At 38.5% G+C, this 24920-nt stretch overlaps 1 protein-coding gene across 1 annotated transcript in view; it reads left to right on the top strand.

Moving 5' to 3' along the window:
* SLCO4C1 (solute carrier organic anion transporter family member 4C1) overlaps window positions 1-24920 on the top strand; it is a 91189-nt gene that overhangs the window by 5625 nt on the left and 60644 nt on the right. The gene's annotated exons all lie outside the window — the stretch shown is intronic.

Here is a 24920-nt window from a genome sequence, read left to right as displayed (position 1 = left end):
GGCTTTAAGATCTAGTTTTTCCTCTTAGTTCTGTTTGCTGTGCTTACAGCTTTTCACCCTGGACCTGTTGACTCCTTATTTGAGAATGAGAGGTGAAACTTACAGGAGTAGGGCTTTTCCTGAGTACTGAAACTAGCTTCACTTTGACTCTGATTTAGAGACACAGAACTTCATGAGTTACCTAAAATGTTGCTCTGCTCAGTACATTATTTAAAGGCTCAGAAAGGAAGTTTGATTTTTATATTCCTTCTTTTTTCCTCCAAAGTATCTTTTTTTAATGGAAAACCAATTATGGTAGAGCCCGAGAAATGTGCAAATGAAAGTAGACTTTTTAAACACTTTTGTCCTTCCTGAGACTTTTAATAGCATATATCGAAAAAAAATCAGAGAGCTACAAAATCAGAAGCTTTCAGAGGTTAGGTAAATGAAAAAAATGCTTATAGTAAGAAGAAAGGGGAACTGGGGCCTGCTGCATGATAGTCATTATTTTTTAAAAGTTAAGATTTTATATTTGTATTAGTACTGAAGATTCATGTTAAAGTGTTAACATTTCCCAAGATCTATTTCCAAGTTGTAGACTGACAACAAATAGGACAGTATTTTCAATAACAAAGTGTATATTATCATGCAGCATGGTTTTAGGGGTGCACATACTAAGTAAGCAGACTCCACTTTAGAAATAAAAATAGAATGTGCAAGTATATGGATCAAGAGAAGATGTTTTAAAAAGGTGCTACAGCTTGAAATGAATGAGATAAGGTGAATGTGTTATCTATAGAAAGAACAGTTACTGGGTTCTACTATATTATCTAAGATTCCATAAAATTTTATTAGGTCAAGTGCACATACTTTCTCTGGGAGTAGTTTTAGAAAGAAGACATGCATGATTTAGTGTAGTATCTTTGATATCTTAATGGTAAGGGAAAAGCTGAATTTTTGTCTGTCACAAGAAATACAAAACTGATTCTGAGATAGCAAAAACAGTATTGTATCGATAGCCTTTAGGTGGTGCTCTTTGTCCTGATTTTAATCCCTCATTTTTCCAGTTGATCAGATACCCTACTGTTATTAAAGTATACAGACTTTGTTTACAAAAAAAACCACTTTAACTCTTTGAGCTAAACCATAAACACCTGCTGCAAGTGCGAAAGCCTGATCTGCCCTCAGCTTTCTTCTTACCTTCCTCTCTCCCGTACACCGGTTGTATTGCAGCCAGTTTGAATAATTTCTATTTCCCAAAGGGAAATTGCCGCAAATTAAGGAGTGTGTGGCCAGAGATGAAGCCAAGAAGGTTCTTGAAACCAGATTATAGACTTTTAGTATATTATTGTATATCATGCAGGTTTTCACTACATTCATGTTGATGTTTTTCATGATTTTAGTTGAAGTAGATTAGGTAGAGGAATTGGATGAGCTGTAAAATTTTTACTCTAAAGTGACTCATAATTTAAAGAATAATTTCTCTATGGAAAATAAAAATAAAAATTCAGTTTGCCCTTATTCTGCCATTGGTATGATGAATATTTATTGATATGGACTCTACCTGATGCCGAAATAATAGCAATGAAACAGTTTTATGCCCTCTGGATTGTATATACTAGTGGGAGGAAATACAAAATAAAGCAACAAACATGATAACTAAAGATTGAGGGGAGTGTGTAAGGGGAGAAATAGTATGAAGTGATAGTGCACACAGGAAACATACATGGGCAAGGAAAGGCTATTGTGATAAAAACTGGATAATGAGGAGCCAGTCGTGAAAGATGATTTCCAGGCAGGAGAGAAAATGATCGCAGGCTTTGGAGTAGGAAACAGCTTGGTAGATTTTAGGAAGTGTCAGTTTTGGCCAGCATTCTCAAAGCTAGGGAAAAAGTAGCTGAGATGAACTTGAGAGGCAGGCAGACCACAGCGTGAGTCATTTGGATTTGTCTTTAAATGCAATGGGAATTCATGAGAGAGTTTTACACAGGGGAGTACATGATCTTATTTATGTTTTTAAATGATCATTTGGCGTCTGTTGTTCTGAGGGACAAGAGTATCTGTGAGGCAGTCATCCAGGAGATTTTCACTATAGTTCAGGTGAGCGATAAAGGTGGTTGGGGTGGGGTTGGTAACAGCAGAAATTGAGAGGAGTGATTGATTTTCAATCTGTTTTAGAGGAGAAAGAGATGGGTCTTTATAGTGGGTTGATTGTGAAGAAAGAATGGATAATGAGTCCTTCGTATTTGGTTTGGTCAACTGGGGCCATTTACTCTCGTGTGGAAGACTGGGTAGAACAGAATTGGGAGTGCAAATCAAGAATTCAGGTTTGGACCTAAGTATGAACTGCATGCTGTATATCCAGTGTTGCAATGTATATCTCTAGACATGAATGTTTATGTAAATGTTCAAGTCATTCTTTAGTCTTCATTCCTAGAAATGAAAACACTGGTTAGAAGGGCTTCCTTATTCTAATTATTGATAGGTAATGTCACACTGACTTTTAGGAAAGAATATACAAGTTACTCTTCCACAGTCAATATATGAAAAATGCCTGGTTGCTATTTTGAAATTTTTACATTCTTTTTTCCTGAAAATTTTCCTTAATAGAAATGTCACTGGGGTGTGTTTGTGTGTAAGTGGAGGTGTTTACAATGTAACAGATACAAAACTCAGGGTTGAAATTACATTAAATATGTAAAGGAAACTGGACACTTACAAATAGAAGGAATGTTAGAAGTTGTGAATCCCTTCTTTTACCATGAAGAAGCTTAGGACAGGGCTTCCCTTGTGTCTCAGATGGTAAAGAATCCACCTGCAATTCAGAAGACCTGGATTCTATCCCTGGGTTGAGAAGATCCCCTGGATTGAAGATCTCAGTCCCCTGGGTTGAGAAGGAAATGGCAACCCACTCCAGTATTCTTGCCTGAAGAATTCCATGGACAGAGGAGCCTGGAGGGCTACAATCCATGGGGTCACAGAAAGTCAGATACGACTGAGTGACTAACGCGCACACACACACACACACACACATATGCACACACCCCCTAGGAAAAGAGGTGAAGTGACTTCATAGTGATTTCATAGGTGGTCAATAACAGCTAAGATTAATACTAGTTTTTACGGGCTGTGAAGAAAGCTGAGCGCTGAAGAATTGATGCTTTTGAACTGTGGTGTTGGAAAAGACTCTTGAGAGTCCCTTGGATTGCAGGGAGATCCAGCCAGTCCATTCTAAAGGAGATCAGTCCTGGATGTTCTTTGGAAGGACTGATGCTAAAGCTGAAACTCCAATACTTTTGCCACCTCATGTGAAGAGTTGACTCATTGGAAAAGACTCTGATGCTGGGAGGGATTGGGGGCAGGAGGAGAAGGGGACGACCCAGGATGAGATGGCTGGATAGCATCATCGATTTGATGGACGTGAGTTTGGGTGAACTCTGGGAGTTGGTGATGGACAGGGATGCCTGGCATGCTGCGATTCATGGGGTCGCAAAGAGTCAGACATGACCGAGTGACTGAACTGACTGACTGACTGATGCTTTGTTTAGGTTTTTAAAATTTTTTATTTATTACTGGTGGTTAATTAAGTGTATCAAATAATTTCAACATTTTTACGAAATTAAACCATTTCTTCCCTAAGTTCATATAGCCAGTTTAATTTTAATTTTTATTGTAGTGTAGTTGATTTCCAATGTTGTTAGTTTCTGCTGTATATCAAAGTGGATCATGTATGTGTGTGTGAGTTTTCAGTGTGTCTGACTCTTTGCGACCCCATGGACTATAGCCCGCCAGGCTCCTCTACCCATGGAATTCTCCAAGCAAGAATACCGGAGTGGGTTGCCATTCCTTTCTCTGGGGGTCTTTCCGACCCAGGGATTGAACCCAGGTTTCCTGTGTTGCCAGCAGATTCTTCACCGTCTGAGCCACCAGGGAATCCCACATTTACATCTATCCACTCTTTAATTTTAGATTTTTTTCCCACATACACATAGGTCATTACAGAATATTGAGTAGAGTTTCCTGTGCTATACAGTAGGTCCTTATTAGTTACCTATTTTGTATATGTAGTGTGTATATGTCAGTTCCAATCTCCAAGCTTATCCCTTCCCCCTTCTCCCTTGTGAAAGTTGCTCAGTTGTGTCTGACTTTTTTGCAACCCCATGAACTATACAGTCCATGGAATTCTCTGGGCCAGAATACTGGAGTGGGTGGCCTTTCCCATCTTCAGGGGAACTTCCCAACCCAGGGATCTAACCCAGGTCTCCCTCATTGCAGGTGGATTCTTTACCAACTAATTTGTCAGAGAATCCCCTTGGTTACCATAAGTTTGTTTTCTACACCTGTGACTATTTCTGTTTCGTAAATAAGCTCATCTGTACCATTGTTTTAGATTCCACAAGTAAGTAATATCAAATGAAATTTCTTTCTCTGGCTTACTTCACTCAGTGTGGCAATGTCTAGGTCCGTCCATGTTGCTGCAGAGGGTGGTGTTTTGTTCTTTTTTGTGGCTGGGTGCATTCCGCTGTGCGCAGGTACCGCACCTTCTTTACCCGTTCCTCTGTCAGTGGACATTTAGGTTGCTTCCATGTCCTCGCTCCTGTAAACAGTGTTGCTGTGAACACTGCAGCATATGTCTATTTTTGAGTTATAGTTTTCTCCATACGTATGTCCAGGAGTAGGATTGCTGTATATGGTAGTTCTGTTAGTTTCTTAAGGAACCTCCGTGTTCTCCGTAGTGGCTTTACCAGTTTACATTGCCATGAACAATGGAGGAGGGTTCTCTTTTCTCCACACCCTCTCCAGTATTTATTGTGTGTAAATTTGTTGATGATGACTATTCTGAACTGCGTGTGATAATACCTCATTGTAGATTTAATTTGCATCTGTATACTGATTAGTGATGTTGACCATCCTTTTGTGTGCTTTTGGGCCATCTGTAATAGATAGCCAGTTTTAATGGTCTGTACTAACTTGTCTGCTCAACTGAATTAATCCACTTTTGTAAATACAGGATCGTGTAACCACAAATCTGAGTTATTTATCCAACTCTAAGGAGAATGTTGAAAAAAACTGGAGATTTAAGTGAGAAAAGGAAAACAAATGAATTTGAAAGCTTTTGGAAATAAATTAGAAGGAAGTGTGTAATATTCTTAGGTAATTTTATATAAATAACCTAAAGAGCATAACATTAAGAAATCATATTATTTGAATCATACATGTCATTTTAAGTTAACTTGAAATCGACACTGAGAAAATTAATATATTCCTTTGTATGCTTTTTTAGTTGCTGTTGTTTTGAACTTGAGGGAAACCAAACATCAGTTGGGATGAAATACTCTCTGTAAGAGGAAATTAAAGTAATGTAATATAATTGGTAAGCAGAAGAAAACAAAATATGAAATATGATAAGCATGTATAATTTCCACAGGTGTGAGAATAACACAAAAGGAGGTTAAGAATTAGCAAAAAGGAAGAAAAGTGTTTGGGAACAGCTTGAATTTTCTATTCTATAAAAAATAAATTTAAGTAGGTTTGGGAATTATTTTCTTAAAGAAAATTTTAGTGGAGACATAAGCCTTAGAGGCAATTATCTAACTTTGAATGGAGAAAATAACATTTATCAAAGAGAAGTTTTGCTTGTTGTTATTGGACAAACACAAGAAAAAAGGAAGAATTACTTTCAAAAAAGGAAGGACAAACACAAGAAAGGAAGAATTAATTTCAGGGAAACAAATGCTTCTAGGGGCTAATTTCCTTATATGTTAACCTGAGAATAGAATAATGTCATAAACCGTTTCCAAGCAGATCATACTTGCCACTCATTTTTGCTGTATTTTGGGCTTCCCTGGTGGCTCAGACGGTAAAGAGTCTGCCTGCAACGCGCGAGACCCGGGTCAGACCAATAACAGAACATAACATATTTTAATATAGCTTTTAAATATTGTTAAATTGAAATAAATAATCAAAACTTTGCCACATAACATTTTGTTTTCACCCAAGCACTTTTTAATTTCCTTTGGATGAGTGTTAATTTAATGTTGATAAATAAAATTATCTTTTCTTCTCTTTGAGACTTTGTGACAGGAGTCGTTAGTAAACACTTAAGAATTATAGAGAACTAATTACTAAATCCAGTAGAGCAGTTTTTCTGTATTGATCAGTTAGTTGGATACATTTTCTTAAATTGTATTATTTTCTTGTTTCTCTTTCATATCCTTTTCTCTCTCTCAAAAAACAACAAAAAAAATATATATAGCTCTCAACACTTCCCATTTGCTTAATCACTAAATTTCTAATGTTTAGAAATGGTATTTCAGGGAGCATTTTGCATCAAAGGACTTTAGTTGAGCAGGCTGACTAAAAATGTTGAATTAGGAAAATGGATTAGAGCAGGAGTCAAAATTGCACTTAATTTTTAATTACTGTTTTGTCTTTATCTTGTGTTCTTAAAGCTTTTTTTTTTTTTTTTGAATATGGAATGCTTGCCTGTGGAATACAGGATGCTTTAATTTTGCTTGGCCTCTGAATGTTCCTCCTTCTTCATATTGCTTCTTTCTTATGAAAATCACTTTTATTTTTCTTAGATTTAAATTTTACTATAATGAAATAAAAGGGGAGGTGGTTTCTTAGGTTAAAATATATAGTAGTGTAATAAAGTGAATTATTTAAAATGATCTTTAAATTTAATATACAATAGTGAAAGAGCTAGAGCTAACTGTTAGGGATATTCAGTGCCATAGAAGAAACTACTACTGTTTTTAATATCACTGTTTTTACTGTTTCCCAGACTACCTACCTTAATGTAGCCAGCTTTGTTGAAATTCACATGACCTAACTTCTGAAATAGAGGAAACTCACAGAGAAAAATAAGTAGGGAGGCATGTTTCAATGAGATGTTAACACAAAGTCAGTTCTGCCCACAGTTATAGTTTGCAGACAGATACACATTTTAAAGTTCATGGTCTTGATAGTATGCATTATCCTAGATGGTTGGTACCCTTATTTAATGCCCTGTGGGGATCCTAATTCTAATTCAAGAAGTGAGACTCAGGAATTTATGTTTTTAAAAATCACCCAGGTTATTTTAGAAGTCCATTTTGGGAAATGCGTGTCCAGTTTAGAATTTCCTTATTTTGTAGCGTCAACTGTGGACATGTAAATAAATGTTTTTTTTCATTTCAGGATTCTTACTTTATATTTTCCTTTAAAACAGGAGTTTCACAAACATCAGGAAATACTACCTACTTTACTGTAGCCAGTTTTGTTGAAATTCACATGATCTAACTTCTGAAATAGAGGAAACTCACAGAGAAAAATAAGGAGGGAGGCATGTGTCAATGAGATGTTAGCACAAACTCATTTCTGCCCACAGTTATAATTTGCAGACAGATACACATTTTAAAGTTCATGGTCTTGAACAAGAGAAAGTAATGTTGCTACATTTACCAAAATATGATCTACCAAGCCGAGTTTCTGACGGTATCAGGGATATGTTAAGAATGGATTCCCCTAGTTCAGTGAGTTTGGGAAAAGATGAGTTAGGGGATATGAAATGTACAGTTTTGAACTTATTGACCAAAGAACTCCATAGATATGCTTGTCCCTTTTACCCTGCTTCCACTATTCACTTTACATTTTCTCCTCCAGATTATTGAATTTAGAAACTTCATTATGGCCAGCACCTATAACAACATATGATGGATAGTAGGTACCTTAGAAATGTTTGTTGAGTTATCAGACATGTAAATGAATGACTGGACCCCTTCAGAAGAGGCATGTTAGGAGTGTGATGACTTGTTCTTTCACAGAAGGCAGTAAGAGTAGGTAATGGCAGATAAAGGCAGTCTGGGATTCTCTGTCCACATTTTCTATTAGCTTGGCCTTACGGAACCCAAAATTACTCCATAAAGAATACTTTTCCTTTCTTTGGCCACTGACTTGGAAAGAATTGTAAGTTATCAGAGTCAAAGATTATTTGCCATAAATGACCTTTATGGATAAAATTTGGGATCTGAAAAATTTGCAACATGAAAAAGGAAGCTAAAATGAGAAGCATATTCAGAAATAGAAGCAAAATGCATTGATATTCTATTTTTGGCTTTCATCTTAATTGCTTGCTAAAATATTGATTTCACTATCTACTGTACTTCTAAAGTGATACTAAAATGTCCAGTGTTTTTGGATAGACTTTAGTAGTGATTATCCGTATTTATCTTCGTGTGTGAAATAAAAGGAAATGTTCTGATAGGGCATTCAAGCGGACCATAGGCATAGTTGTGTCTAACCAGATGTAATATATGGGAGGTAATGATTAAGCAATGCTTTTTGTAGCTTCCTCAGAATGGTTGGTAAAAATTGTGGTAAGAAAAAAATGAGGAAATTCAATTTTATTGGTCACTAGTTCTTAAAAATGCACAAATCAGCCAGTGTGTTTTACTGTATTTTTTCTTTTATTTTAGTGGTATTAGCACATTACATTGAATGAAAGTTTCAGTAGTATAACAGGGATGTTAAGGTCAGACAAAATAGTTCAAATTTTTGCTTGAGCACTGGATGATAGAGCTATGTGATCCTGCACAGGTGTTTTTCAACTATAAATCATGATGGTAGTAGTAACTGCTACTTCATAGGAAATTACACACAGTGCTAAGGCAGTGCCTGGTATGGGTATAAGTTCGCATCAAATAATAGTAACGAATAAAAATTATGTTCATGATAATTAACAGCTATTTTAATGTAAAAAATTGCCTTTCTTGGTTTGTTTTAGTTATTATCAATGGTAGTAACAATATGGACAACTAAAAATCTTTCAGTCTAATACATATGTTTTTGTAAGTGCCATTTGATATCAGCATATCCCAAAAGTCTGGCTAAACTTGATTTGCTGTAGCTAAATTAATTGGGGCTACTCAATATAACATACTGAAATATTACCTTTTAAATAGCCAAGGTGCCTCTTTCTAAATAGTTTTAATTTTTTCTTTATTTTGAATATGATATGTCCCTTTGGCAGCCAATCAGAAGATAGAAAAATTTAAAAAAATGATATAAAAGGAGAAAAACTAGAATATATGGAATAAAAGGAAGTAAGTCTGCATGATAACACATCCTAGATAGCACACTACCAGTAGTTCAGCCTTTTAATGTATATACATAGTCAAATGTGTATTCACAAGTAGTTATGCATGATTGCACTTTTACATTACATAGTCATTAATATCATAGTCCTTGGATCCATCCATAGTCGTTGGATGGCTGGATGCCATCACTGACTCGATGGACATGAATTTGAGCAAGCTCCAGGAGTTGGTGATGGACAGGGAAGCCTGGTGTGCTGCAGTCCATGGTGTGGCAAAGAGTCAGACACAACTGACGACTGAGCTGAACTGAGTCATTAGTACATTCTCATGCCTTCTTACTAACCTGTATACATATTCATATATCTTTATATCACATTTTCATATATATATACCAATGCACATTTTAAGGGAAACAATATTTTAAACTTATGAGTATCTATTTTTTAACTTAGAATATATGTGGGATATTGTAAATATTAAAAAAGACAAAACTGAAGAATATTTATGCTTTTATAATGTTTCATTTTATAGATAATCTATTTAACCGACCCTTCTTTGTTGTGATTTTTATTAATGCATTTTATTTTTCTGGTTAGAAAAGTTCTGTTGGCCATGGCAGACAATTGGAGTAATACTAAATAGTAGAAAGAGGGGGGAAAAGTTCATTATTATTCTTTCCTCAAGAGAGCAACTTTGGGATTGTCTTAATATTTTTATTGTGTATGTCTCTTATAGAGTTAGTATAATATTTTTCATAGTTTACAACATATGAGCATTCTTGTTCTTGTACCATATTCAATTATATATATTAACCATTCTCACAGAGCTAAATAATTACATTTTAAAAGTTTTCCATAATAAATCATCTCATAACATTTTTATGTTTAAAAATTGTACTATACTTTGGTAGTTATACAGTTCTTAACATTTTGAAATTGACTTTTTTCATTCAGAATAATTCTGTAAAGACTCATCAGAGTTGAGTTTATTAATTACTCTTTCCTTTTTATTGCTAATTAGTAAGTTTTTCATGGTATCGATTTACCATGTTTTGTTCAACCATTCATCTGCTAAAGGGCATTTGAGTTGACCTTAGTTTTTCGGCTATCCCAAGTTAAATTATAAGCATTTGTATACAGATTTTTGTGTGGACATACTTTTCAGTTCTCTGGGATGGACGCCTCAGAGTAAATCTGATGGGTCGTAAGATAGTTCTCTGCTTCGTTTATTACTGTTTCCCAGAGTGACAGTACCATTAGCAAGGTATGAATGATCCAGTTTATCTACGTCCTTGCCAACATTTCTTGCTGTCATTACTTTAAAAGTTTTTTTTCTAGTATTTATTTTTATTTATTTGTCTGTGCTGGATCTTAGTTGCTCCACACGAGATATTCGATCTTTGTTGTGACATGCGGTAATTTTTAGTTGCAGCATGTGATCTCTTTAATTGGGCCATGTGGGATCTAGTTCATGAAAAAAAGATGGAAACCAGGCCCCCTGAATTGGGAACATGAAGTCCTAGCCACCGGACCACTAGGGAATTCCCCCTCAGTATTTTTTACTTTACCCATTTTGATAGGTTGTAGTGAAATCTTGTTATGCTTGTAATCTGCATTTCCCTAATGGCTAATGATGTTGAGCATCTTTGCTTGTGCTCTTTTGCCATCTGTTTGTCCTTCATGTAATATCTTTTAAAAAATTTTTTGTCCGTGTTCTAACTAGATTGTTTATTTTTTACTGTAGAGTTTTGAAAGTTACTTATGTATTCCGAGTACTAGATCTTTGTCACATAGGTAGTTTGCAAATATTCTCATCTTGTCTGTAGCTTATCCTTTTCAATATCATTAACAGAGATTTTCACAGAGCAAAAAAATTTTAATTTGAGTGAAATTCAGTTTCTCTTTTTCCTTTTATTGTCAAGCCTAAGAACTCATTTCCTAGTCCTTGATCTCAAAGGTTTTTTATTTATTTTCTTCAAAAAGTTTATCAGTTCAACTCAGTTCAGTTGCTCAGTTGTGTCCGACTCTGCGACCCCGTGGACTGCAGCATGCCAGGCCTCCCTGTCCATCGCCAACTCCTGGAGTTTACTCAAACTCATGTCCATTGCATCGGTGATGCCATCCAGCCATCTCATCCTCTGTCCCCTTCTCCTCCTCCTGCCTTCAATCTTTCCCAGCATCAGGGTCTTTTCTAAGGAGTCAGTTCTTCGCTTCAGGTGGCCAAAGTACTGAAGCTTCATCAGTCCTTCCAATGAATATTCAGGGGTGATTTCTTTTAGGATGGACTGGTTGGATCTCCTTGCAGTATAAGGGACTCTCAGGAGTCTTCTCCAACACCAGAGTTCAGAAGCATCAATTCGTCTGTGTTCAGCTTTCTTTATAGTCCAACTCTCACATCCATCCGTGACTACTGGAAAAACCATAGCTTTGACTAGAGGGACCTTAGTCAGCAAAGTAATGTCTGTGGTTTTTAATATGCTGTCTAGGTTGGTCATAATTTTTCTTCTAAGGAGCAAGTGTCTTTTAATTTCATGGCTGCAGTCACCATCTGCAGTGATTTTGGAGCCCAAGAAAATAGTCGGTTTCTGTTTCCATTGTTTCCCCTTCTATTTGCCATGAAGTAATGGGACTGGATGTCATGATCTTATTTTTTTGAATGTTGAGCTTTATTCCAGCTTTTTCACTCTCCTGTTTCACTTTCATCAAATGACTCTTTAGCTCCTCTTCGCTTTCTGCCATAAGGGTGGTGTCATCTGCATATCTGAGGTTATTGATACTTCTCCCGGCAGTCTTGATTCCAGCTTGAGCTTCATCCAGCCTGGCATTTCACATGATGTACTCTGTGTATAAGTTAAATAAACAGGGTGGCAATATGCAGCCTTGATGTACTCCTTTCCCAATTTGGAACCAGTCTGTTTATAGTTCTCCATTTTCCATTTAAATCTGATACATCTTGAGTTGATATGACTCTTTATATTTGTATTATTTGTTTTTTTGACTCATCTTTATATTTCCAATTAACATTCTGTTTATATTTTAAAAAGAGAAATGTGTAACTAATGTACTTGCCACAATAATCATTACCAGCTTTTTGTTCATTGTTTAGTTGTTCAGACCTGTCTGATTCTTTGCAACCCCATAGACTGCAATGTTGACTGCACGCCAGGAGTCACTGGTTCAGAGAAATCCTGAAATCCCACTGGGAAGCTGTCATGCTTGTTCCTTGAGTAAACTCTCTTCCAACTTCTTGGGAAGGGCTTCACAATTCATTTTTCTCTGTTGGTCCTGTTTTATAATTATCCCTGGCTATATTTGGATGCTTAAATGTTGTATTAGCCTGTTTCTTGCCTATAAAGATTAGGGAACTGAGGGTCATTTTAATGCTTATTCAGTCATAATTTCTCCTAGAAGAGGCTAATGGTTCATTTAATAGTGTAGATGTTTCAGAAACTAATTGATTCAGGTATTGTTGTTGTTTAGTCCCTCAGTCGTGTCCAACTGTTTGTGACCCCATAGACTGCAGTACGTCAGGCTTTCCTGTCCTTCACCATCTCCCAGAGCTTGCTCAAACTCATGTCCATTGAGTCAGTGATGCCATCCAACCATCTCATCCTCTGTCGTCCCCTTCTCCTCCTGCCTTCAATCTTTCCCAGCATCAGGGTCTTTTCCAGTGAGTCAGCTCTTGGATCAGGTGGCCAAAGTATTGGAGCTTCAGCTTCAGCATCAGGCCCTTCAATGATTATTCAGGATTGATTTCCTTTAGGATTGACTGGTTTGATCTCCTTGCAGTCCAGGTGACTCTCAAAAATCTTCTCCAGCACCACAGTTCAAAAGCATCAGTTCTTCGGCACTCAGCCTTCTTTATGGTCCAACTCACATCTATACACGACTACCGGAAAAACCATAGCTTTTGACTATACATTATTTTGTCGGCAAAATAATGTCTCTGCTTTTTAATATGGTTTCTAGTTTTGTCATGGCTTTTCTTCCAAGGAGCAAGTGTCTTTTCATTTCATGGCTACAGTCACCATCTGCAGTGATTTTGGATCCCAAGAAAATCATTTCACATGATTCAGGTGTATGTGCCAATAATTACACTCTAAGTTTTGCACTGTGTCTTGTCTCTTTGGACTTAGTTAAGCTTTTCAGAGTAAGGAAGAGTCAAACCCTTTGGCACTTTTCCCTGAGCCTTATTTTCCAATTAAAAGTATTTGCTTGAAGTGCTGGTCAATAAAAACAAGTAGGTTAGTAGTATGAGAGATATGCCTATGGTTACTTGTGCCTTCCAAATCTATTTCCATCCATGTACAGTAGGTAACACATACTTCATGACGGAGAGTTCAGGTTGCAGTGTCTATAATCCTGTTTATGTCTAACATACCAGCATCTAAGAGCAAACCAACAGTTGCATTTCAAAACAATAATGTATGCCAAAAAGCTTAGTCTTAACTGCAAAAACCCAGGGGTCTTCCCTTTGGAGACGAGCCAGAGGCTTCCTACATCTTCCCAGTCTGCCATAAACACTGCCCAAACCTGCTGTAAGAACTTTATCATGTTCTAGAACTCAGAACTCAGAAGGCTTCTGAGCAACACAGGTCAATTAAAATAGACTGTGGAGTAGATAACACCAAGGCTATGGCCCCACTCCCTGTTAGTGGCATGGGATGTATTTTGCTTGGGGTCACCTTAATCCACTCAGTGCCATTAACAGCGAGTGGGGCCATAGCTTTGGTTTTATCTACTCCATAGTCATTTTAATTGACCTGTATTGCTCAAAGGCCTTCTGAGTTCTGGAACATGATAAAGTTCTTGAAGCAGGTGTGGACAATGTTTATGACTGTTTATGGCAGACTGTCCAAAGAACACAGTCATAAATATTGTCCATACCCATTGGCCATACCTGAAGCTGAAGCTCCAAATACTTTGGCCACCTGATGGGAAGAACTGATTCCTTAGAAAAGACCCTGGTGCTGGGAAAGATTGAAGGCAGGAGGAGAAGGGACAACAGAGGATGAGATGGTTGGATGGCATCACTGATGCAATGGGTATGAGTTTGAGTAAGCTTAGGCAGTTGGTGATGGACAGGGAGGCCTGGTGTGTTGCATTCCATGAGGTTGCAAAGAGTCGGACACGACAGAGCGACTGAACTGAACTGGACTGATGGCAGACTGGGAACATGGAGGAAGCCTCTGGCAAGTCTTCACAGGGAGGACCCCTGGGTTTTTAGTAAGGCTGAGCTCTTCTGCCTACGTTATTCTTTTGAAAAGCAACCATTGGTTTGCTCCTCAGTGCTGGTGTGTTAGACATAAACAGGATAACGATCACTGTGCAACCTGAACTCCTCATCATGAAGTATGTTACTACTGTGGTGGTGGTGGTTGAGTTGCTCAGACGTGTCTGACTCTGACCCTGTGGACTGTAGCCTGCCAGGACCCTCTGTCCATGGGATTCTCCAGGCAAGAATACTGGAGTGGGTTGCCATTTCCTTCTCCAGGGGATCTCCCAGACCCAGGATTGAACTTGAGTCTCCAACACTGCAGGCAGATTCTTTACTAGCTGAGCTACAAGGGAACAAATCATGAAATTAGACATGTGAAAGTTGGACATTTTGTTGTTAAATGAAATGGCAGATGAAAATAAATTTGAAAAGTGCAAGTAACTATAGGCATATATCTCATACTACTAGCCTACTTGTTTTTTATTGACTTGCACTTCCCTTTTTTCCAATGGAGAAAGGTTGCTATAGGCAGGAGTAAGCATGATTTTACTACAAAACCCTAGATGTCCTCATTACAAGGATCTCACAGAGTTCCTTGTGACTGGCTAACAGAGCAGGAAAAGGTGTAGCCTGGTTTACAGAGGGTTTTTGCTGGCACCTACCAAAAGTGAAGATTTTGTAGAGAAACCCCACTCAGGCATGTCCCTAAAAGCCAATCGACTATGGAAATTCTGTTTTGATAGAAGAGAAGGCCTGAGGTACAGATTTTCATTGATTCACACTCAATAATCTGGGCTTCTCTCGTGGCTCAGACAGTAAAGAATCTTCCTGCAGTGTGGGAGACCAAGGTTTAATTCCTGGGTCAGGAGGATCCCTTGGAGAAGGAAATGGCAACCCACTCCAGTATTCTTGCCTGGAAAATCCCATGGACAGAGGAGTCTGGTGGGCTATAGTACATGGGGTCACAAAAGAGTTGGACACGACTGAGCGACTAACTCTTCCATGCACAACACTCTAATAGATAAGCTGGCCAGTCAGAAGCTTGAAAACAAAAAAAAAAAAACAAAAATGAAAGTTGTTAACAAGGTAATTTTAATAGTATGCTATGAGATAATACATACGTATAGTAGACTGCAGCCATGAAGTTAAAAGATGCTTGCTCCTTGGAAGGAAAGCTATGACAAACCTAGACAGCATATTATTAATAAAGACCAGAGACATTACTTTGATGGCAAAGGTATCTTTTGTCAAAGCTATTGTTTCTCCAGTAGTCATGTACAGATGTGAGAGTTGGATCAAATAGAAGGCTGAGTGCCCAAGAATTGATGCTTTGTAACTGTGGGGTTGGAGGAGACTCTTGAGAGTCCCTTGGACTGCAGGGAGTTCAAACCAGTCAGTCCTAAAGGAAGTCAATCCTGAATATTCATTGGAAGGACTGATGCTGAATCTGAAGCCTAGCATGTAAAGGTGTTTTTGCCATTTGTTAACTTGAGGGCATCCTTTGTAGAAGACTCTCTCAATCAGGAGGAAAATATGGTCTGTCCAGTGAGTGTCAATCAGTGTTTTTCCCCAGCCACTGTACTTTTTGTGGAATTGACCCATTTTAAAAATGACCACGTAGTATAGAAGGAAGCTAAACATGGGTTCAAAATGATATTTCCCTCCTCATAGACTGGTCTAACTCCTGTATTGCAGATGCATTACCCAATTTACCAACTTCAGGGTCCAGTCCTGAGAGCAATGATTTGGTAACATTCCCTAGGGCAACCGATACACCCCAGGACAGCCAGAATATATCTATCCTGGTTGCAGTTTGTCTTCCTAAGACAAATATATATTCTAGACATGAATTTATTTTTACCACCTGTGATGCTTCTAGCAACACTCAATGTTGTTTGACTTACTCAATTCATTATTATAGCTAACTTCTGAAGTTGCATCATTTCTGATGAAGAAATTCATTTGCAGCAGAATTATGGTAACAGATTTCTGCTCATGAAATTCACTTGTGTGTCTTACTATGTACCCCAGCACCCAGAAGTCTCTGACTTGGTAGAATAGTGTCAGTTTTTTTATAACTTGCAGAATAAGATTTCCTTCTCTATACCTACTTCTATATACCTTCTCATGGTATATTTATTAAGTGGGGCAGAATGCATTCTGTGTTGCTGGGACCTCCACAGCCAGCATACATAGGGTTCTGAACCAGGGAGTGGCAGTGGGTTGGAGCCTTTTAGTACTGTACCTAAAAATCTACTTACAGAATTTGTTTCCAGCCTTAGTCTTCATACTAAATAATCAACAGGTAGAGAAGATGACCACTGAATTTGCAGAAGTGATGGATCCTTGTTAAGAAGGGGAAATTGGGTTGTTTTTAATCACTGGCAAGGCAGAGTGTATTTTGGACCGAGGGTTCCTGTTAATATCCCCGTACCCAGTCAGTTCAGTCACTCAGTTGTGTCCGACTCTTTGCGACCTCATGGAGTGCAGCATGCCAGCCCTCCCTGCCCATCACCAACTCCTGGAGCTTACTCAAACTCATGTCCATCGAGTTGATAATGCCATCCAACCATCTCATCCTCTGTTGTCCCCTTCTCCCACATTCAATCTTTCCCAGCATCAGGGTATTTTCAAAAGAGTCAGCTCTTCGCATCAGGTAGCAAAAGTATTGGAGTTTCAGCCTCAGCATTAGTCCTTCCAATGAACACCCAGGACTGCTCTCCTTTAGGGTGGACTGGTTGGATCTCCTTGCAGTCCAAGGGACTCTCAAGAGTCTTCTCCAACACCACAGTTCAAAAGCATCAATTCTTCGGTGCTCAGCTTTCTTTATAGTGCAACTTTCACGTATCCAGTAGTACTTGTTAAAAGGAAACCTGTGGAGTGTGGCCCACTGTGCACAGAGCCCACTCGCGGGCTGCCAGACCTTGCTGAGCAGAATGTGCGGCTGGCTGGCCTCTGCAGCCCTGCTGAGGGACACGTGCTGCTGTCCGCGGTGGTCTCCCCGAGGTGTCTGCTCGCTTAGGGGTCGGGCCCTCCACAGACAGGGGCGAAAGGATGGAGAAACAGCCCTGAGTCTTGGACCAGGCGTTGCTGCAGTTCCTGTTGTGTCCTCTCTCCAATAAGCTGCTCAATGAAGCATTAATGAATTGATGAATGAAGAATTAGGAATAGCCTATGCAATTACTGATGGGGTTCCTAATATGATACCACAGGCAGCTAGGATGACACATCAGAATAGAAGCAGGAAGAAGTGGAGCAGCATTAGATTATATTTAAAAGCAGCACACACAAGTCAATATGCTAAGTACCATCTACCTTTTAAAAGGTCAGAGTGGCAGGGAAGAAGGTTTCTGTCTGTCCGTGCACTGACTGTCCTTGTTCTGTTGGTATCTTCAGCAGGGGTTTTACGGACTGTGTGGAGCAATACTTCCCCCAGGGCTGCACTGGCACCACCAGCCTGTGCTTTTACCGTCAGCTGTTGCTGATTACCATATCTGTTTATGTGTTCTTCCACCTTTGGACTTGGACGGGTATTAACCTCTTCTGGCATAAATAAGGGAACCAGAGCCAAGATGGTATATCCTCATGATATGCTTAAGTGTCTGTCTCTGAAAGCCTGATCACATGGAAATATTGGAAACCCATTTACTGTGCTGGAAAGATGCTTTACCTAGTGTCTCTCAGAGGTCTAGGACTATGGGAAGCTTAAGCTGCAGAGGCTTCTTTAACATACCTTGGTTCTGCCCTGTGGTTTTCTGAAGGTTCTCATTTATATACTAGGGGTATCAGAAGAAACATGTCAAAAGAATGTCTTGTTGGAAATTAACAGCCCCAGCCATCAACTTGTGACTTATTCCATTCGTAATGAAATGTTACTGATTGAAAATTTTATGTTTATTTTAGATTCAAAGTCTTTGGTAAAGTCATATGATAAGGATGACTGAAATAGTTCTGAAGAAGCTATGTTGGAATAGTTGTAGAGAAATGCATTTGAACTCATGTCATTTAAAGCTATAAATAAAATGGAAATTTCATGGATGTGCCAAAATTCCGAGTTTGTAAAATCACCTTCACTTCTTTGGCATCAGATGCGTACATTAATTATAATAAAATAAATAAAAAGATACTGATACTTTTCATTAAAAAAAAAAGGAGCCCTGTGGCAACCTAATCGAGACAGAACAGCTGAAGACTTATAAATACTGTAAAATCCCTCATCAACTGAGAGACAGGCAGGTGGTAAGGAAACAGCCTGGATGATAGAAGACGTGATTACAGAAAGGAGAATTACCAAGCTTGTCAGCTGTCTGATTTATTAGAATAAGCCACATGGACGATATTGCCATGTGGCTTCTAGTTGGATTCAGCCAGTGGGAGTTTGCATGTGGGAAAGGAGGGATTCTCCTGCTTATTCTCCTGGTGTGAAAGTTGCTATGTGTCTCTGCCTAAGGCCACATTGCTGCAATTTCAGTAACTGCCCAGTCATACCCAGTGTTTCTTCCTTTAACTGCCTTTGTTAAAAAAAAAAAAAAAATCACTCATAAAGCATCCATATAAAAATCTTAAATTTGCTTGTTATCTCTTTTATCTGTGCCCTACTGCAACCTTAAATCATATATAAAAATATATACATATTCTAATTTGACTCTTAACAAATATTTTGATTTAAGCTCTTCCTTGCAAATGGCTGTTGTTTTGAAGTGAAATTGTGCTAATGTTGCCGTTTAGTCAACTAAGTCACACTGGAATCTTTTGCAACCCCATGGACTGTAGCCTGCCAAACTTCTCTGTCCATGGGATTTCCCAGGCAAGCGTACTGGAGTGGGTTGCCATTTCCTTCTCCAGAGTATCTTCCCTGCCCAGGGACTGAACCCAGGTCTCCTGCACTGACAGGTGGATTCTTTACTGCTGAGCCACTTGGGAAGCCCAATTGTGCTAATACTTCATACAAAGTGAGAAACTTTTTATTTTCTCCCCTATATTGGAACAGTTTAAATAGCATACATGGGTTGATTGTTCTTGATGGAGCTTTGATATACATTCTCTAGAGAAACTGTTTTGGATACGTTGATTTTAGAAGTACACTCTTGATTCCTATTTCAACTTATTCCTGAATCCTGTGAAAGTGAAAGTCACTCAGTTGTGTCCAACTCTTTGTGACCCCATGGACTATACAGTCCATGGACTTCTCTAGGCCAGAATACTGGAGTGAGTTCCCAACCCAGGGATCAAACCCAGGTCACCTGCATTGCAGGCAGATTCTTTATCAGCTGAGCCACAATAGATTCATCCAAATTTTATATCATTTGTAGTCAATATTTTTATTTTAAGAGATTTTAAATTTATTGGTATATGCTTATACGTATAATTTTCTAACGTTTAAAAAAATCTTTTATGCATTTATAGTCATTCCTGTTACATTCATGATATGCAATTCCAGTTTTCTTGTCTTTTAATGGGTTAATGGCCTGTTAGGTCCAGAGTTTCTATTGTACTTTAGAGATGATAAGGAGATCAACTTTTAAATCTTATTATTAAAAAGTTTTTGTCTCTTTATCTTAAAGTCAGGAGCTCTTATAGAAATGTTTTAAATTCACATCCCAAACTGTTCAAGAAACTGATTAATTTTACTTTATGTCACCATTAAGCATGAGATGAATCTCTTAAATACATAGGATAGGCTCTTAAATCTTAAGAAATTTTGAAGTTAATCTAATCCAGACTTTACTTATCTGTAAAAGAGGAAAGCAATAGTATCACTTTCATAGGATTTTTCTGGGGATTAGATAAGAAAATGTTTGCCATTGAAGGACCTTGCTTAAGATAAGCACCCAGTGTGTATTATTTTTATTGCTGTTAACATAAATGATAAGATAAAAGTAATGTATGGTAATTAAGAGCCCAGTGAGTCATACAGGCCTAGTCACTGAATAAAGAAAAATACTGGTAAATGAAAATCTCCTTAGGGCAACTCAGGTGACTAGACTTGAACAATGGGCGTGGTATCAGGAGAAAAAGCACTTGACATGGTCATTATAGCCAGGGACTATATTATGAATGCTTTTCATGTTTCAGACTTGATGACTAGAAAATGGATGTTATGAACAGATATTGGAATATCAGGTGGAGAAGTCTGGTTTGTGGTAAAGAATTTTGTTTTAGATTTAGAGGTACAAGCTTGGCATTAGAAGTATAACTCTAAATAAACAAAATATAGATTTCTCTAAATAAATAAAATATAGATTTCTTCTTTTTAGAAAAGTGTAATTCTAGAGCATAAAACACTGGAAGTTCAAATTGAGATTTGGAGTCATCCTCACAGTTTCTACATCTGTATGTTCATTTCAAAGGAGATGGGTTATAAGACAAAAGATGAGAAGCAAAATCCTGAGCCTTGGCACTCAGTTCAGTCTCTCAGTTGTGTCCGACTCTTTGCAACTCTATGGACTCCAAGACTCCAAGAGTCAAGAGTCTTTTCCAACACCATAGTTCAAAAGCATCAATTCTTTGGTGCTCAGCTTTCTTTATAGTCCAACTCTCACATCCATACATGACTACTGGAAAAACCATAGCTGTTACTAGATGGATCTTTGTTGGCAAAGTAATGTCTCTGCTTTTCAATAAGCTGTCTAGGTTGGTCATAACTTTTCTTCCAAGGAGCAAGTGTCTTTTAATTTCGTGGCTGCAGTCACCATCTGCAGTGATTTTGGAGCCCCCCAAAATAATAGAGTTTTGGCACTAGGAATCACTAAGTGATTATTATGTAATCACTAATCCTTTCAAAATTATATCTGTCAATACAAGAGTTAATTTAAAACTTTTAATTACCTAGGGTTGTTTTGTTTTACCTGACACCTTTGTTATACTTCAAACCAAAGTGTGTTTTATGGAACACTAGTTCTGTGAGATGTTAGACATTAATGGAGAAAAGAGACACTTGAATGTATGACAGATAATGTATAAAACTTTATCATATTACTTATAAATGCATGCTTATTAGTCTAAGAGGAGAGGCACTATAATACAGTATTTCCCACACTGATTTGACCATAGCACCCTTCCATTCATGGAAATTCTCAGAAGCCTAGGATTCCATAAATTATACTTGAGGAAATCTTGCTTAGTATCTCTTTAGATAATGGTTCAGCTCATTTAATTATAGCTCCCAAAGATTACAGAGAATATATTGGAGGATCAGAAGACTAGAAATCTAATTTTTAGGCCATGTTGCAAAATCTGACTTTGCATAGCATGTGACTTTGGTCTTCAATTTCTTCATTTGTAGAATGATTGCAGAATGCTGTAAAGATTAGGCTAGAAATATATGTGAAAGCTTATAGTTTTTTCCTTTGGAATACTACATTGTGAGTAAAATAGGATAGATTTCATTGTAGTTAAAGGTGAGTGTTATTTGGCACAAGGTGTAATTCAGATTTGTAATTTCAGTGTTTCTCTTTTTTAAAAAATGTTCATAATTTTATCTTTGCCTTTTTGGGACTTTCTTACTCATCCATATATTTAAGTTCTTAATGGCCCTTTTCCACCTGTGTATTCTGAAATCATTTAGAACTGCCTGTGACACTGGATGTCCAGTGTAGTGTTAGTCACTCAGTCATGTCCAACCCTGCAATCCCTTGGTGTGTTGCCCTCCAGGCTCCTCTGTCTATGGAATTCTCCAGGCAAGAATATTGGAGTGGGTTGCCATTCCCTTCTCCAGGGGAGCTTCCCAATCGAGGGATCGAACCCAGGTCTCCCTCATTGCAGGCGGATTCTTTACCAGCTGAGTCACCAAGGAAGCCCCAGATATACAATATAAATGCTCATATTTTCTACCAAGAATATTCTCAAGAGTCCATATGGTCTGTGCACTTTGGAGTCTCTTCAAAGTCCAGTTAAAGCTGTGTCTTAGGATGACTATTGATTTCACAGTTCCCTGGCACCCATTTATGCAGATTGAAGCATATAGGTTTACATGCATATTTTCACATTTTAGGGACATTTTCTTAAACTACATATCTGAGTATTTTGTTCCTTGATGTTAGTTGGTTCTCCACCTCCTGCCCCAGATACTTCAATTATGTGTATATATAATCTTCTTTGGCCACCTTATATCCTTCGCATTTTCTCTGCCTTTTTCTTAATCTTTCATTTTACTCCCTTTTCTAATTTCTGTATTATGTGCCCATGGCTGTGTTTTCTCAACCTGTTCATCCTTATGGTTTTACCTTCCTATCCACGCAGTTTTGGTTATTCCCTTTTACTTTTTTCTTGGAGTTTTGCAGTGCAAACTTCATCTCCTCTTTCTCTCACTACTTCTTTTCTAAGTTATTTCAATTCTGCTTTGCCATTATGATGTGCTCACATTTTTCATCTGCTCCATGAAAATATATTTTTTAGTCAATGTCCAAATCTTAATTTGAATGAAAGTATGTTGCTCTTTTTTCTTAACAGCATTTTTGTATGGATGCTGTGATAGTTTTTTTTTTTTTTTTTAACCATTTTATTGGTTGAGGTAGGTTCTCATGGGAGATGAGTGATCAGCTTAGCATCCCAGGTGGGTTAGTTGAAAAACAGGTAGAGGCTCTCCAGGTCTTCAGCTCCCACAAATGCAGAGCCCTAAACCATCTGTGAGATTCCCTGTGATGTCTCCCCCACCCACTCGCTCTATCTTTATGAACCAAAGCAGCCCAAGAATACCCTGCTGCAACCTGACTTATCATGTGTTTCTCTATCAGTTGTTTCAGGAATTCTCGGGAAGCCTGGGCTTCAGAGTGTTGCTGCCCACCTTCAGAAAGAGTATTTTTTCCCCCCTCCTCTTACATAAATCTGCCGCCAGCTGCCTGCCATTGGGCCTGGATAAGAAGGGTCCTTCCCTGATCCCTGTGCTTACAGGGATGCATATTACAGACACTGAAACTCAGAGATAATTTTTCCTTCCCTTTAAAGTTTTGTAAGAAAGATTTTTGAGAGAGTGATAATAAGATAAGTGAACAGAGGTTATAGGAGAGGGAGCTAGGGATGAGCTACCATCTCCAGGTCAGAAGATGCTGTGTGGACTTGTTCATTTGCTAAGTCATGTCTGACTCTTTGCGACCCCATGAACTGCAGCACACCAGGCTGCCCTATCCTTCACTATTTCCAGGAGTTTTCTCAGACTCATGTCCATTGAGTCAGTGATGCCATCCAACCATCTCATCTTCTGTCATCCCCTTCTCCTCCTGCCCTCAATCTTTCCCAGCATCAGGGTCTTCTTCAAGGAGTCAGTTCTTCACATCAGGTGGCCAAAGTATTGGAGCTTCTGCTTTAGCATCAGTCCTTCCAATGAACATTCAGGGTTGATCTCCTTTAGGGGGCACTCTGAAGTCTTCTGCACCACAATTCCAAAGCATCAGTTCTCCAGTGCTCAACCTTCTTTATGGTCCAACTCTCACATCTGTACATGGCTACTGGAAAAACTATAGCTTAGACTTATACAGACCTTTGTCAGCAAAGTGATGTCTCTGCTGTTTAATACACTGTCTTAGGTTGGTCATAGCTTTCCTTTCAGTGTGCATACATCTTTTAATTTTGTGGCTTTAGTCACCGTCTGCAGTGATTTTGGAGCCCAAGAAAATAAAATCTGTCACTGCGTCCACCTTTTCACTTTCTATTTGCCATGAAATAATGGGACCAAATGCCATGATCTTAAGTTTTTGAAATGTTGAGTTTCAAGCCGGCTGTTTCACTCTCCTCTTTGACCCTCATCAGGAGGCTCTTTGGTTCCTCTTCAATTTCTGCCATAAGGGTGGTGTCATCTGCATATCTGAGGTGGTTGATGTTTCTCCAGGCAGTCTTGATTTCAGCTTGTGATTCATCCAGCCTGGCATTTCTCAGGATATACTCTGCATGTAAGTTAAATAGGCTATATGGTATATGGCTTTGTCGTACTCCTTTCCCAGTTTGGAACCAGTCACTTGTTTCATGTCTGGTTCTAACTGTTGCTTCTTGACCTGCATACAGGTTTGTCAGGAGACAGATAAGATGGTCTGGTATTCTCATCTCTTTAAGAATTTTCCAGTTTCTTGTGATCTACACAGTAAAAGGCTTTAGCATAGTCAATGAAGCAGAAGTATATATATATTAATTTTCTTGCTTTCTCTGTGATCCACTGAATGTTGGGAATTTGACTTGGGGATGGTCAAGTTCAAACAAAAGCAGCAGCTCGTTCTCCTTTTTCAGGGCAGGGGTTAAGGTGATGGGATGTGGAGCCTTGGGAAAAAAATTAAAGTCACTCCCTGGGGAGAAAGAGAGGTTGCTTTTCATCCAAGTCAGCCACCTCAAAGTACAGGTAATTGAAGCAGACAGGGTTCCCCATAAAACTCCTTCTCAGGAGGTTCAGGCACTTCCTGGAAATACTGTCAGGAAAGTGTGGTTGGGGGAGTGGATTGCACTCCTTCCCAATGCTCGACAGCAGGATGGGCCAGAGGAAAAGGTGGTCTCTTTACATTTAACAGGTGTTGAAGGTGAACGCCCACCAGGGTGGAGGTGGGCTGGTGGGGTGGAGCAGGCTGGGGGCCTCTGGGCGAGGCTGAGGGATGCGTTGAGCTTCATATTTAAGTTCTGTATATTCTGGATTATGGATTTCCTTTTGCCCTTTAGCCTTTA

This window comes from Ovis aries, chromosome 5 (genome assembly GCF_016772045.2).
Source record: "Ovis aries strain OAR_USU_Benz2616 breed Rambouillet chromosome 5, ARS-UI_Ramb_v3.0, whole genome shotgun sequence".
In the NCBI taxonomy this organism is placed as follows: domain Eukaryota; kingdom Metazoa; phylum Chordata; class Mammalia; order Artiodactyla; family Bovidae; genus Ovis; species Ovis aries.
The sequence above is the reverse complement of the archived record's forward strand: the minus strand, read 5'-3'. Positions and strand labels throughout refer to the sequence as shown.